Here is a 15,266-nt window from a genome sequence, read left to right as displayed (position 1 = left end):
AGTGCAGCACGACAACATCTATCACCTAATAACAGGATTCATCGTATCGCGACAGGATAATCGCGTTGCTAATAAGTGACTTTTAAGTCACTTTTAGGGTATTTTTATGCTTATTTTTCGATTTAGTTTCTAAATAATTTCCCTAGTTTTACGCTTTATTTCTCTCTTTTTCTTATTTTCCTTATTTGATCTTTATTTTGTGTATTTAGTAGTTTTTAATAGTTTTTAGTTTATTTTCGTAATTCAATTTATAATTAATAATTTATAATGTTCTTAGTCTAGGTTCTTGTTAATATTTTTCTTCTCGTTCTCCTCCTTTTATTTTCTTTTATATTCATGTTTGTTTTCTTTATTTTATTTAATTTAATTTGATTTTAGTATTTCTTTTAGTTTTAGTATTTTATTTTACTATAATTTTATACTTATTTTACTCTTAGGGGTAGATTTTAGTTCCCTTTCGTTGTTATTTTTATCTTATTTTTCCATTTTACTCTATTATTTTTTATTTAAGAAACTTTATTTTTATTTTTGTATTTTGGAGTGTCTTAGTTTAATTTCTTTATTTAATTAGTTTTAGTTTATTCTTGTATTTTATTTTCTTTAGTTTAGTTTTGTTTTATTCTTTATTTTCCTTGAAAGTATTCTATTTTACTTTTATTTATTTTAATTAGTTTTGAATCTATTTCATAGTTTTATTTGTTTGTGTTTTGTTTAATTTTGCTAGTTTTAGTTCTATTTATATATTATTTTCTATTTATTATTTATATTATTTGTCTATGTTTAACCCTCGATTTTGTTTGGTATTTATGTGTAGGTTCCAGTTCGATGTCCAAGCCAAATTTCCAAGTCAACTCAACCCTCCGCAATGCCAATACACCACGACCAGCAACAGCCCCACAACTCCCCTGCTCCAATACACCAAGCTGCTCACCAATTCGCATCACCCACCTGGGAGCACAACTCCACCACGCATCACAGCACACCACCATTTTAACCACCATTCACCACCGTTTCCCCACTAAACAACAACAGCCCACTTCCCATCAGCCATGCACCAACTCCCTACCAAACAATAGTGCAAACTAGCCGCAACTCCCCTGTTCCAATTAGCCACCACCAATCTCCGCACCTACAGCCACAATTAACCACCTCCAATCACCACCGTTAGCCACTAAAATCACTCCACCCACTGCTCCGCAGCCACACCCACCTATTACCAGCAAACACTACTACAACACCACGCAACTCCCACACACCAAAACCGAGCACCGCACCACCTCTTCTCACAGCCAACACCCTGGGCTGTCTTAAATATTTTAGGGGCCCTGTGCTATTCATAAATTTAGGCCCCGAAAACTATATTTCCTCTATTTCGTAATACTCACAACGATAGGGACTGTACATTATTTTCTAACGATATGAAATTTATTGTTGTTCTTAGAATAGCACAAAAGTTCATCATTATCCTAACTGTCAAATATTCTACTACTTGTAGTTATATTGAAAAGATGGTACAAAAGCGTTTTTTCAAAAAAAAAAAAAAAAAAAAAAAAAAAAGAGATGGTACAAAACGTTACTTGAGTTTCATGAATATGCTACTTAATTTAACATAAACCATAAAAATTAAAAGTCACAATCAAAAAAAAAAACCAATATCAGCCTTCTAGCAGGTTTTGATCTTGCGACCTAAAATCAACAACACAAATGACTTATTCACCAAAACAAGAAGCCAATTCAAATGCCAATGTTTAGTTATGTATTATACAAACTGGGGGCCCCATTATTTCGGGGCCCTGTTCCATTCCACATCTTGCACTTGCTCTTCTACGGGCCTGCCAACACCAAACAGCAACGACCACCATCAACGACTACCAAAAACAGACAGCCCGCCAATTACCACTTAAATCAGCACCAAGTCGAAAACCCTTTACAGCGGGCACTCTGAATTTCAAAGCGGCCGCTCCACAAGTTCAATTTCATGTATTTGAGGTAGAATGCAAGAGCAGACGCTCCGATTGGGTTGCGCGGCCGCTCCTCATTTCCATTAAAAATCACGTGACTTACTCGTGAATGCTTAGGCAATATTCAATCAATGGCTGTGATTTGAGGTTGGCTGGAGGTGAGCTTTGATGCTGTTTGATGGTGATGATGCTTGTGATGGTGTTGATGGAAATCAGAGCAGCCAAAACGAAAAGGAGAAGAAGGGGGGTCTGACTTGGGGTATTTTTGTGGGTTTGGGTTTTCTTTTTCCCCTTTTTAATTTGTTTTTCCTTTTTAATTTGTTTTTATTATTTTGGTTTTGTTTCTTATTTATTTTAATTAGTTTTATTTATTTAATTTTTATTTTATTTTATTTACCTTGTATATAAATACCCCCTTTGGGGTTATTTCTCTCTCAACTTTTAATCAACTATGATTCTAATTAGATTAGATTAGATTAGTTTAGCCTCTTTCTTATTTTCTCTCTCTTAGGGTTAGAATGTGATTTCCACTATTGTAGAACTTGGATCTTATTCAAGCTTTGTCAATTCAAGTCTTCCTTTAGTAACCTCTTTTTCCCTATCTCTTTACTTTAGTTTATTGCTTTCATTTGGTTTGCTTATTGTTTTGTTGATTCATTACTTGCTTGTTTGATTTTCATGTTCAGCCTTGTTATATATGCTTTCTTACATTGATTAGTTTTCATGGTTAGTTTCTCTTCCCTAGGCTAAGTTTTTAGCTAGGGGAAGGGGGTGAATAACATGGATTATTATTGATGATTAATGATTATTTGATTGAATTCATGCCATATATTGATGAAAGTTTTGGTAGCTTGAGATTATTAGTAGCACATTATTTGATGTTTCCTAATTTAAATGCATGAGAACGATTTGAATTAGATTAAGATCACCTTTACTTTGATGATTGCATGAAAATGAATTATTTAAGTATAGTTTTATGTATTGTGCACTCTTAATCTCTCGATTTTCTTTGAGTCTAATTGGATGCGCGAAAGTGTTCTCGATTAGGCCAAGACCTCATTCATTGATTTGCTTAGACTATTGCATGAGAGTGAGTTGTTTAGGAAGAATTTAGTATTCTATGGCATGTTCTTCATGATAATCATCGTTGTCCACCCTTGTTTAATCGTGTTTGACACCCCCGTACCCCTTAGAGTCGTTTCCCTTTGGTTTAATCCTTCTTTATCTTTCTTTCTTTATTGTTTTAGAGTCTTTAATCAAAGAAAACCAATAAAAATTTACTCTCCTTTGACTCTTGCATTAGTGAATTAGGTGTTTAAACTCGTTTGCTTCCTCGTGGTTCGACCCTATACTTACCGCTCACTAGTTTAGTGAAGGTCTAGGTTTATAAATAAATAAATTTGATTAGAGTAGTAGATTCAACGACCTACTCCACCGTGATCAAATTTTGAGGCCGTTGCCGGGGAAGCGGCTTATTTAGCATTTATTTTTGCTATTGTTAGAGTCATTTTATTTTCTTTCTTTTTTGTTTTGCTTGCTTAATCCTACTTGTCATTGCTAATAGTGTGCTGAGCTTTGTTGTGTTCAAAGAAAGATATAGCAAGGCAAGAGGATGACCTTTTTAGGGAGTTCGGAAATCCGAAAATCTATGAGCTCACGAGTGGTATACTTCTCCCAACCACCGAAACTAATTTCACAATCCCTCCACAATATGCTAGGATGGTACAAATTGAGCAATTTTTCGGAGGTGCAAGTGAAGACCCCATTGAGCATTTGGACCAATTCCTTAAGTTGTGTGCAATTATGCAAACCAATGAAGTGAGCCAAGATTACATTTGTATGCGTCTCTTTCGGCAATCTCTCACTGGAAGAGCAAAGAAATGGCTCAAGCTTTTGAAGCCCAACTCTCTCACTACATGGAAGGAAGTTGCGAAGGCCTTTCTCAAGAGGTTCATTTCCAATGAGCAAACCGCAAAAATGAGGAGGAAGATAGCTTCCTTTGAGCAAGATCCGGATGAAACTCTTGGGGAAGCTTCGGAAAGGTTTAAGGATTTGATTAGAGCATGTCCTCATCATGAATTCAACCATAATTTTCTTATGAGGTTCTTTTATGATGGCTTGGAGACAATGTCAAGAACTAATCTAGATGCGGGTGCCGGTGGCCAATTGATTAAGATCCCTCAAAGCCAAGTTGAAACAACAATTGAAGAAGTGGCAACTAGCTATTCTTGGGGAAGTCAAATAAGGTCCCAAGGAAAGCAAGGAGATCCTTATGAGTTGGAGAAAGTTGGTTAACTTAAGCACATAGTTGAGCTCTTGAATGAAGGTCTTTCCAAGTTAAAATCAAGTGTTGGTTTGGGTTCAAAACCTTCACAAATAATTGATTTCTCATGTGCTTGTTGTGGTGGGACGGATCATGATGCATCCTATTGTAGAGAGTTCAATCCCAAGCATGGTGAGGCTTTGACTTTGAGGGAAGAAGAGTTTGTAATCAAAGCTCAATCTCAACAACTTCAACAACCTCCAAAGCAAGAAAACTCCTACCCCCAAGATGGACCTCTCTTCAATCCACCAACCCAAAATTTTTCCTATCCTTCCAACCAAATAGGGAACTCTCAAGTTCAACATCATGACCTATATCCTCAAGCGTATGAAGAACAATCCCCACCCGACCACACACAAACCCAAATTCTTCAACAACCTCAAATCATAACTCAACAAATCCATGAGATTAAATTTCATAATGAAGTTGTTGATTCCCAACTAGCCGAAATTTCTTCTTTCCACTTAACCACAAAATTCCCCTTAAAATCATCTACTAACCCTTCACACACTTATCAACCCGAAACTTGCAAGGAGGATGAGAGTAAAGAGGACAAGGTTGTAGAGGATGTGGTCGAGAAGAAGGTTCAAGAAAAAAATGAGGAGTCATTTGATTTTAGTGAACCAAATGAGTTTGAAGGCCCGGTTCCCTTTCCTTGTAGACTAGTTGAGAATGTTGTTTTGAAGAGCCCTATGGCGGTGAGCGTATGTAGAGTTGATGTGGTAGATGGTGTGATGGCTTGCAAGGAAGAGTCTCATCCTATTGAAGCTCAAGATGTGATCATGGCTAATGAGACTCCATGTGATATAAGCAATTCAAACCAAGAAAATTTTGAGGGGGCTTATGATATTAATGTTAAGAGTGATGTTGACAAGGAAGTTAAGGAAAAGGATAAGGTGACAATGAGGTATGATGACTTCCTTGAAGTTCCCGCTTGGTTTGAAGGCTCTCTTGAGGAAGGTGAGGTTTCCCTTCCTAATATTGAGGAATCCAAGCTTAATCCCCCATTTAGAAGGAAAAGAAAGAAGAGAGAAAAGAGAAGAAGAAACAACAAGAAGAAGAAGAAAAAGAGAAAAGATGAGCCACCATTGGCTCTTGATTCATCCCCTCCTTTCCCTTGTGGTAATGTAAGACCTCATGGAGTTCTTGTTCTCAAGCTTGGGGGCATATATGATTCCATCCTCAAGTTGATGAAGGTAATGTTCTTTAATCCACCTTGAAGAGGTGAAGGGTCAAGCTAGAGACCATAAACAAGCGCTTCCTGGGAGGCAACCCGAAGGATTTCTAACCCTTCTTCTCTCCCTCTTTTCTTTTTCCTTTTGTTTTCTTTCTTTGTTCTCTTTTTATATTTTCTTTTGTGGCTTTTCTTGCCTTGTAGGTTTCTTTTTGGATGCTTGGAGCGGAGTGACTTTTGGGGATTTCTATTTTATGCTCCTTTATTATTTTAAGCCAACCTCCCGGTGAGACCTTTCTTGTTTTTACTCTTTTACTTTTTCTTTGAGTGTTTAGTTTAGGATTAGTTTAGGAAGAAGTTGAATGGTTCGAGGTTGTTTTGCATTGGTTCTATGGAACCTGGGATCGTTGATGTTGTTATCGAACGATCATTTGTTTGATGATTGGGATTTATTTGGATTATATGCCTCATTTGTGAAACTTTTGATGTCTTCTTCCTTCTTTATCTTTATTTTCCTTTTTTATGTGTGACATACATGACCATGGAAAGTTGTTATGCATATGTTTTGGAATTTGCTTTTATTTTGGGACTTGTATCCTTGGATGTTTTTCTTCCTAAGAGGTAAATGTGTGCACAGTTTGAGAGTGTCATAGGTTGACTTTAGGATACTATATGCTAAGGTAGCCGATTTATGAACTTTTGGGTTCCATGAAGCCTTAGTTCATTGCTTGTGGTAAGATGGAATTGCTCTTTATAATGAATTTGAAGCCCTTAGTTGGTAATTGCTATGTATCCCTTTTGAGCTTCATTTGTTCTAGCCTTCATCACGTTGTTGAGCGGCAATTAAGGATCCTTAGCTATGCATGTCTTAATCCTCTAGCTCCCAAGATCGTGACCGAGCCACTCTAAGGGAGGAAAAGGGCACCTTTTCTCATTTTTCTTTCTCTTCTTTTTGTTTTGTTACATATTTTGTTTTTATTTTGCATTTTCTCCTCTTGCTAACCCTTTGAGCCTATTCCCTTTCTTGATTATGAGCCACATTACAAGCCTAATGACCTTTCGTTTCCCTAACCATTTAGTTTTGTGAAGCATTTTGGTTTGAGAGTTTGTTTTGTGTTGTCATGGTTTGAATGAAAATGAGAAAGCAATATGCTCTTTTAGACCAAGAAAGAAAGTAAATTGTATATATTGTGTTTAATAAAGCAAATGCATTCAAGAAAAGTCGTCCATAGTTAAAAAAAAAGGCAAGTAATCAAATAAGAGTTTTTAAAAAATAAACAAAAAAAAATCCATAAAAATTTGGAAAAGAATAAAAAACACTAAAATATTTTAGTTGGTTTCGTTTTTCTTCCCTTGTTTTAGCATTGAGGACAATGCTTCGTTCAAGCTTGGGGAGGGGGGGGGGAACGTTACTTCGTTTTTGTATATATTTTGTGTTGGTGTTGAGTAAGCTTGGGGGAGATGGCATTACTGGTATTTTTGTTTGAGGTTTCGTGACTTCTTGAGTTTGTTTTTGAGAGAGGGCTCCTCTTTTGCTTCACTTAGGAAATTTCACTAAATTTTTAAAAATTTTACTCCTCCTTGACCCCTAGCCTTATGTTACAACCAATAAAAGACCCTTAGACCCTTGAGGGTTGAGTCAACATCGGTGGAGGAAGATAGTTGTCAAGCCTTTGGAGAGAGTGTGCATGGCTAAGACGTCGGGATTACCTTCTCAAAGTTTTTCTTTTTCTTTATCTTTTTCCGATTCCTTCGAGGAATCATGAGAAGCTAGCTTAAGGGTTGATTTAAAGCTAGTGGAGAGAACGCTGCTCGATAGGTTGGGGCTAGGGTGGATTGAATCCTCATTAGTTCTCTATGCTTAGCATATGTTATGTTTCAATCAACCATTGACATCTTGAAACGTGCATACATTTGTCTATTTAGAAAGGTTTGTATTCATTGGTGCTTGTTCCTATCTCTTGTCCAAATATGAACTCGTGTTTTGCATTTTCTTTTTACGTTTCTTTTTCTTTTCTTTTCATTGCCTTGTCTTGGTTTTTGTCAAGAGTTGTGGGTTAAACTCTTAGGAAACCTTCACGAGAGCACACTCGTCCTCTAGGGCGACCTATGGGTTCAAATGGCTTGTCTTTTGTTGCTAAAATTGACCGTGATTCCTACGAAAGTGAGTTAGTGTTTATTCTTTCTCGTTTTAGTTTTTCTTGCTTGAATAAATCATTCTCCCTTTCTCTCGTGTTTCGTGTTAATTTCCTCGAAGACGAGCAAAAGATTAGCTTGGGGGAGTTTGATAAGTGACTTTTATGTCACTTTTAGGGTATTTTTATGCTTATTTTTCGATTTAGTTTCTAAATAATTTCCCTAGTTTTACGCTTTATTTCTCTCTTTTTCTTATTTTCCTTATTTGATCTTTATTTTGTGTATTTTAGTAGTTTTTAATAGTTTTTAGTTTATTTGTAATTTATTTTATAATTCTTAATTTATAATGTTCTTAGTCTAGGTTGTTGTTAATATTTTTCTTCTCGTTCTCCTCCTTTTATTTTCTTTTATTTTCATTTTTTTTCTTTATTTTATTTTATTTTATTTAATTTTATTATTTCTTTTAGTTTTAATATTTTATTTAATTTTAATTTTATCCTTATTTTACTCATAGGGATAGATTTTAGTTCCCTTTAATTCTTATTTTTATCTTATTTTTCCCTTTTATTCTCTGATTTTCTATTTAACAAACTTTTTTTTTATTTTGGTATTTTGGAGTGTCTTAGTTTAATTTCTTTATTTAATTAGTTGTAGTTTATTCTTGTATTTTATTTGCTTTGGTTTTGTTTTGTTTTATTCTTTATTATCCTTGAAAGTATTCTAATTTACTTTTATTTATTTTAATTAGTTTTAAGTCTATTTCATAGTCTTGTCAAAAAAAAAAAAAAGTCTATTTCATAGTCTTGTTTGTTTGTGTTTTATTTAATTTTGCTAGTTTTAGTTCTATTTATATATTATTTTCGATCTTATTTTATTTATATTATTTTTCTCGGTTTAACCCTTGGTTTTGTTTGGTGTTTGTGTGTAGGTTCGAGTTCGAGGTCCAAGCCAAATTTCCAAGTCAACTCAACCCCCCGCAACGCCAATACACCACCACTAGCAACAGCCCCACAACTCCCCTGCTCCAATACACCAAGTTGCTCACCAATTCGCACCACCCACCTGGGAGCACAGCTCCACCACGCATCACAGCACACCACCATTTCAACCACAATTCATCACCGTTTCCCCACCAAACAACAACAACCCACTTCCCATCAGCCACGCACCAACTCCCCACCAAACAATAACGCAAACCAGCCGCAACTCCCTTGTTTCAACCAGCCACCACCAATCTCCACACCTACAACCGCAATTAACAACCTCCAATCACCACCGTTAGCCACTAAAATCACTCCACCCACAGCTCCGTAGCCACACCCACCTATTACCAACAAACACCACTACAACACCGCGCAACTCCCACACACCAAAACCGAACACCGCACCACCTCTTCTCACAGCCAACACCAAAAAGCAATCACCACCAGCAACGACTACAAAAAGAGACAGCCCGCCAATTACCACTTAAATCAGCCCCAAGTCGAAAACCCTTTACAACGAGCACTCTAAATTTCGAAGCGGTCGCTCCACAAGTTCAATTTCATGTATTTGAAGCAGAATGCAAGAGCGGACGCTCCCATTGGGTTGCGCAGCCGCTCCTCATTTCCATTAAAAATTACGTGACTTACTCGTGAATGCTTAGGCAATATTCAATCTATGGCTGTGATATGAGGTTGGCTGGAGGTGAGCTTTGATGCCGTTTGATGGTGATGATGCGTGTGATGGTGTTGATGGAAATCAGAGTAGCCAAAACGAACAGGAGAAGAAGAAGGTCTGACTTGGGGTATTTTCGTGGGTTTGGGTTTTCTTTTTTCCCCTTTTTAATTTGTTTTTCCTTTTTAATTTGTTTTTATTATTTTAGTTTTGTTTATTATTTATTTTAATTAGTTTTATTTATTTTTATTTTTATTTTATTTTATTTTACCTTGTATATAAATACCCCTTTTAGGGTTATTTCTCTCTCAACTTTTAATCAACTATGGTTCTAATTAGATTAGATTAGATTAGTTTAGTCTCTCTCTTATTTTCTCTCCCTTAGGGTTAGATTGTGATTTCCTCTATTGTAGAACTTGGATCTTCTTAAAGCTTTGTCAATTCAAGTCTTCCTTTAGTAACCTCTTTTTCCCTATCTCTTTACTTTAGTTTATTGCTTTCATTTGGTTTGCTTATTGTTTTGTTGATTCATTACTTGCTTATTTGTTCTTGATTGTGTGATTTTCATATTCAACCTTGTTAATTATGCTTTCTTACATTGATTAGTTTTCATGGTTAGTTTCTCTTCCCTATGCTAAGTTTTTAGCTAGGGGAACGGGTGAATAACATGGATTATTATTGATGATTAATGATGATTTGATTGAACTCATGCCATAAATTGATGAAAAGTGTGATTTTTGATAGCTTGAGATTATTAGTAGCACATTATTTGATGTTTCCTAATTTAAATGCATGAGAATGATTTGAATTAGATTAAGATCACCTTTACATTGATGATTGCATGAAAATTAATTATTTAAGTAGAGTTTTATGTACTGTGCACTCTTAATCTCTCGATTTTCTTTAAGACAATTACATGAGAGTGAGTTGTTTAGGTAGAATTTAGTATTCTATGGCTTGTTCTTCATGATAATCATCGTTGTCCACCTTTGTTTAATCGTGTTTGACACCCCCGTACCCCCTAGTGTCACTTCCTTTTGGTTTAATCCTTCTTTATATTTCTTTCTTTATTGTTTTAGAGTCTTTAATCAAAGAAAACCAACAAAAATTTACTCTCTTTTAACTCTTGCATTAGTGAATTTGGTTTTTAAACTCGTGTGCTTTCTCGTGGTTCGACCCTATACTTACCGCTAACTAGTTTAGTGAAGGTCTAGGTTTATAAATAAATAAATTTTATTAGGGTAGTAGATTCAACGACCTACTCCACCGTTATTAGTTGCGACAAATTCAAAATTCCAGCGCCAATATTTCTTCATCGATCTAGGCGAATTTCGGTGTTTTTCGAGAATTTTCGACTTCCATACTCAAACAATTTTCGAAATAATTCAAGTTATTTTCATTGTTTTAATAAATTATTTAATGTAAAAAAGTCAATTTAATTTAAAAAGCTGTAAATTGTATTAATAAGAGTAAAATTACATTATTGATGAAATTAAAGATAAAGGCTTAAAAATAAAATTGACTTGAACATAAAATTTGACTAATAAATTGATAGTAAAAGCAATGTTCTAATATGTCTTCTCTTTTCTGGCCCTTTTTCAATTCTTCTTCGCCTCTTCTTCATCATCCATCTCTTTCACCAATAGGGATCCCTTAGAAGATCTGCACACAATTTTAGTATCAATAGTTTCTCCAATAGCCATTACATCATGTTTCTTTTCAACCCATATTTTCTTTTCTGTAGAGTTAGTTTTTCTTTTCTCCTTGCCCTTGGTCGTACTTTTCTTCTTAGGCATAATAGAAGTCTTGAATTCAACTCTTTCACCTAAGTGTTCCTTAGTAGGAGTTTTCTTATCCCTTAGGCGGTCTTTCACATTAGTCTTGCTCATGTTTCGGACTTTGTTCTTGTCCTTTTGAGATCTACCAACTAACCACTGCTTTACATCCCTAGATAAAGAAGGAGGAACCTTTTGGGTAACAACTTCCCACAAAGGTCTAGCATACCAATAGTCATCAAACCTCTCTATATCTTGTGACACTTGAAATTCATAAGGGCGACGAAGATCTCCAAAGAGGCTGGTTTGAGCAAGTCCATATTGTCTCTTCACTCTAGAAGGGTAATAAAAGGTCAATTTAGACAAACTAGGAAGACGACAAAAGGGTTGGTTATTGACACCAACAATTTTCTTATTATGAAATTCCATGACACTCTCAAATTTTATCATCTTATTATGAAAATGATCAGTAATGAAGATGCTAAGATTAGCAAAGTAGAAGATGCTAAGATTAGCAAAGTAATTATAACTAAACCTATGCAATAAGTGAATGACAACATTCACAATTGCACAAAAAAAATCAATCATATTAGGTATGGGTGTGATTTCTATAAATGTTTTATAAAGAGTGTTACTCTAGAAGCATTTGGAAAAACCATTTATCATAAGATGAACCATTCAGGTTTTGGAGTAATTTAAAATTTCATGCAATTTTATCACTCCTTTTGCTATTTAATTATGGTTTAGGATTAAATAATGAGTCCATTCGATTATGAGAATATTTAAAATAGGGTATCAAGACCAGTCTTGATAAGGAAACACCTATTAAATGAACATTGAATATTAAATCGAGAATTATCCCTAATCGAGGTCATTTAAACGATGGACGATTAATGACCACTTGAAATTAGTGTGTAGTTTGATTTATAGCACCGTTTCTTGTGCTACAAGGACATGATTGTCGTAAATCATTTGCACAGGTATTGGTTTGGAACCATACTAGATCGACCTATGAGAATACTTTAAGAGAATTAATTATCGTCATAATTATTCTTCTCATTATGGCTATCGGAACCTATTTCCTCGACTATGAGTATTGTGAGTTATCTTGTTTGAGTACTAGTCCGCTTTGATGTTCAAATGTGTGCCGTAAAAGGGGATTATAACGACAACACTCGAACGGCTAAGTCCTCGATCAGTAAGAGAAGCTAGATTACAAAACTGGGAATGTCCGCCTACTAAAATAGGGAAGATGTCTTTGTTGTTTACAAGGCCTCTCGAAGAGTGAGACTGTAAAAATGCATGGCCATGCTCAGATGCATTTTAGAAATCATCTGTTTATTGAAAGTCAGACTCGGGATCGAGAAACACTTCTGGACGTAATAAGGATAACGAATAAATCTTACCTTATAGTTTATGAAGAGACATTAAGCGACATAGGAAAAAGAATATACACTAAATGCGCACTTGTCCGGAAGGACAATTGGGAGATTGATAGGAATGGTGTCCTTCGAACAAGTGTATTATTCCGATAGAGGGTTCGGAATTATTAGAAAGCTAATTATTCAGTGAGGTCAAGTGATTGGAATGCCTAGGTGGAGGCCGCTTCCGATCAGTAATATTAATGAGTAATTAATATTACAACTTAATCTTGACTGAACCTTTCGGGTCACACCCAAGCAACTAATAAACCGACACGACAAATTAATTCAAAAGGAGTTAATGAGTCGCTCGAGTACTGTGAACAAAGACTAGAATCTTAAAAGTAGAGCCAAAATTTAGGAATTGGCGAGACGGAAAAATGCTTCAAGTAACAAGTAAAAACCCTAGACGCGCAAAAGGCTAGGGAAGCGCGCCAAATAGAAGTGCGCCACACCATGGTTGCTGCGTGCCACGTGGAGGCGCGCCAAGGTGGCTACGTGCCACGTGGCAGCGAGCCACGTGGCGGCGCGCTAAGGTGGCGGCGTGCCACATGGAAGCGTACCTAGGTGGCGGCGTGCCATGTTGGCAGCCACCAAGTGGCAATGGACCACGTGGCAGCGTGTCACGTTGGCAATGCCATGTGACAACGAGCCGCGGACCCGGGTGGCGGGTCATGGACGCAGGCCAAAAGGTGGCGGGCTAACCGAACCCAACTTGGGGATCAAGCTAAGGTTAGGTGCCACATGGTTAGATCACAATGCATGTGAGTTGCCTTAGGGAGCAAGTTTGAAAGTGGTCCTCACCTAACCATGTGACACTTGTTACTTTGTTATTCCTTGGTTTATTTAACTTAAGATTGAATTCAACATTCTTTCTATGTGGGATCTTTTTGTGAAAAAAAGTCCCACATTGAAAGATGAGTGGAATTCAAAAGGAAGCACTCCTTATAAATAGCCAAGGCATACCTTGGGATTGTTCACTTGAGTAAGGTGTTAGAAAAGGCATCTCTATTGAGAAAACCTTTAAACACATAAAATTACACGAGTTTAGGTGGGGCTTAGCTAACCTCTAAGCATTAGACCTTGTCGAGGTCGTGTTATGGGTGGACCTCCGTTGGAGGTCTTCGTGCGAGCGAAGCTAAAAGCTTTCCAAAGTAAGAGCTCTTGTTGAGAGCGAAGCACGCGTCAAAGGTATTAATCTTTCTTTAATTCTTGTTGTTTAAGTTAATTATGCTTTGTGATTGTATTAATTGTGAGTGTGGTCTTGGCTCGGGTTTTCTTCCGCGGTGAGTTAGACTCATCGAAACCCAACAACGGTATCGGAGCCTTGCTCATTTATTTTTTTAATCATAATTTTCAAGGTGTTTTTATGGATTAATTTTTCTGGTTTTAAGTTGCTAATTAGATTAGTAGCTCGGTTTTATTATTTTTAAGCCTGTATTAGAGTTGTCTTAGCCTAGAACCCAGATTTTCGCCAAAAAATAGTGAATTTGGGTGGAAAACGTGTTCTGGAATTGATTTTTGGCCAAAATCCGACCAGAAATGCCTTTTTCGAGGGTTTTTTTGTTTTGACGAAATTTTTAAAGTCTTTCTAACCTTGAATCTTAACGGCATATTTATGGTGGTTATGTATTTGGTTCTTTCCTTAATTTTTCTGCAATTTTAAACCTCTTTAAGCATGGTTACTTTGTAGTAATTGGTGCTTGAAAGATTGGTTCACATTTTTACATAATTGCAAATCCATTGCATTAAGTGTGAAAAATTTGTTCTTTGAGGCTTCTAAGTACTAAACATTCAATCTTTAATGCTTTTAAGTGATTAAAACTTTGAGTTACTAAATTCCATGATTTTTTGGTTGAACTTTTGATTTGATCATGTATTAAGTTTATTGGAATCATAAAGTTTGAATCTTGTGATAGAAATTTGATTTATCTTCCTGTTGGAAGACATAATTTTTCAAGGATTCACAAGTTAAAGTTGGAATCTTTATTTGAATATTTGTGTTCATAATTCCAACTCCCCTTTATTTTGTCAAAATCTGATGATTAATTTAAATTAATTAAATTAATAATGAGTTATTGCCCTTATTCATTTTATTACACCAAGTTAAACCAATTCTATTAAAGAATGGTTCTTGGAAATAATTTTGGTTATGAGCACCTCAATGAATTTTTAATTTAAGTTGGACTTGTACTAATTTTTCATTTTGGCTCATTTTATTAATTGTAAAATTAATTTGGAGCTAATTAATTAGTCACGCAAAATTGGGGTTAAAAACCCGGGGTGTTACACGAAAATCGAGGGCAAAATTCCCCTTAGCGAGGTGCCAAGGGAAGCCTCAATGTAGGTGCAGCCCATGCGTGGCTGCTGCCACAGCCAGCAAGCACGGCTGCTCGTGGTTACTTGCGTGTTGTTTAGCCTTGTGGTGCATGCATTTCTTAGTGTGGCTAGGTGTGCGCTCAACCCCTCACTTAGCACTTGTGCCTCGTTTTAAGGCTATGTTTATTTGCAATTTTTCCAATTTAATTATTTTAATTAATTATTTTGGTTTTAAATATTTTAATCAAAAATTTAAGGCTAGGCCTCAGTTTTGAGCGACATTGGCAAAATTTAATTTAGACAAAATTTTGGGTTTACCGACTTAATTAATTGGACTAATTAAGATGGATGCGGAATTTAGTGGGAGCTTCAATATTAATTGCCCTAAATTACATAATCGGATAAACTACTTTGACTAGTTTTAATTAGGCGTGTTAATTGGATTAACGACCTACAAAATTTTGGGTTTACCGACTTAATTAATTGGATTAATTAAGATGG

The 15,266-nt window shown here is 35.8% G+C and overlaps 1 non-coding gene across 1 annotated transcript; it reads right to left on the bottom strand.

Annotated features, from left to right (window-relative positions):
* Positions 1-3,935: 3,935 nt before the first annotated feature.
* LOC145593244 (small nucleolar RNA R71) lies at positions 3,936-4,042 on the bottom strand. The gene has a single exon (XR_014102615.1). It is a non-coding gene; the product is annotated as a small nucleolar RNA R71 (small nucleolar RNA).
* Positions 4,043-15,266: the final 11,224 nt, after the last annotated feature.

This window comes from Chenopodium album, chromosome 18 (genome assembly GCF_948465745.1).
Source record: "Chenopodium album chromosome 18, dcCheAlbu1.1, whole genome shotgun sequence".
Classification (NCBI taxonomy): Eukaryota; Viridiplantae; Streptophyta; class Magnoliopsida; order Caryophyllales; family Amaranthaceae; genus Chenopodium; species Chenopodium album.
The sequence above is the reverse complement of the archived record's forward strand: the minus strand, read 5'-3'. Positions and strand labels throughout refer to the sequence as shown.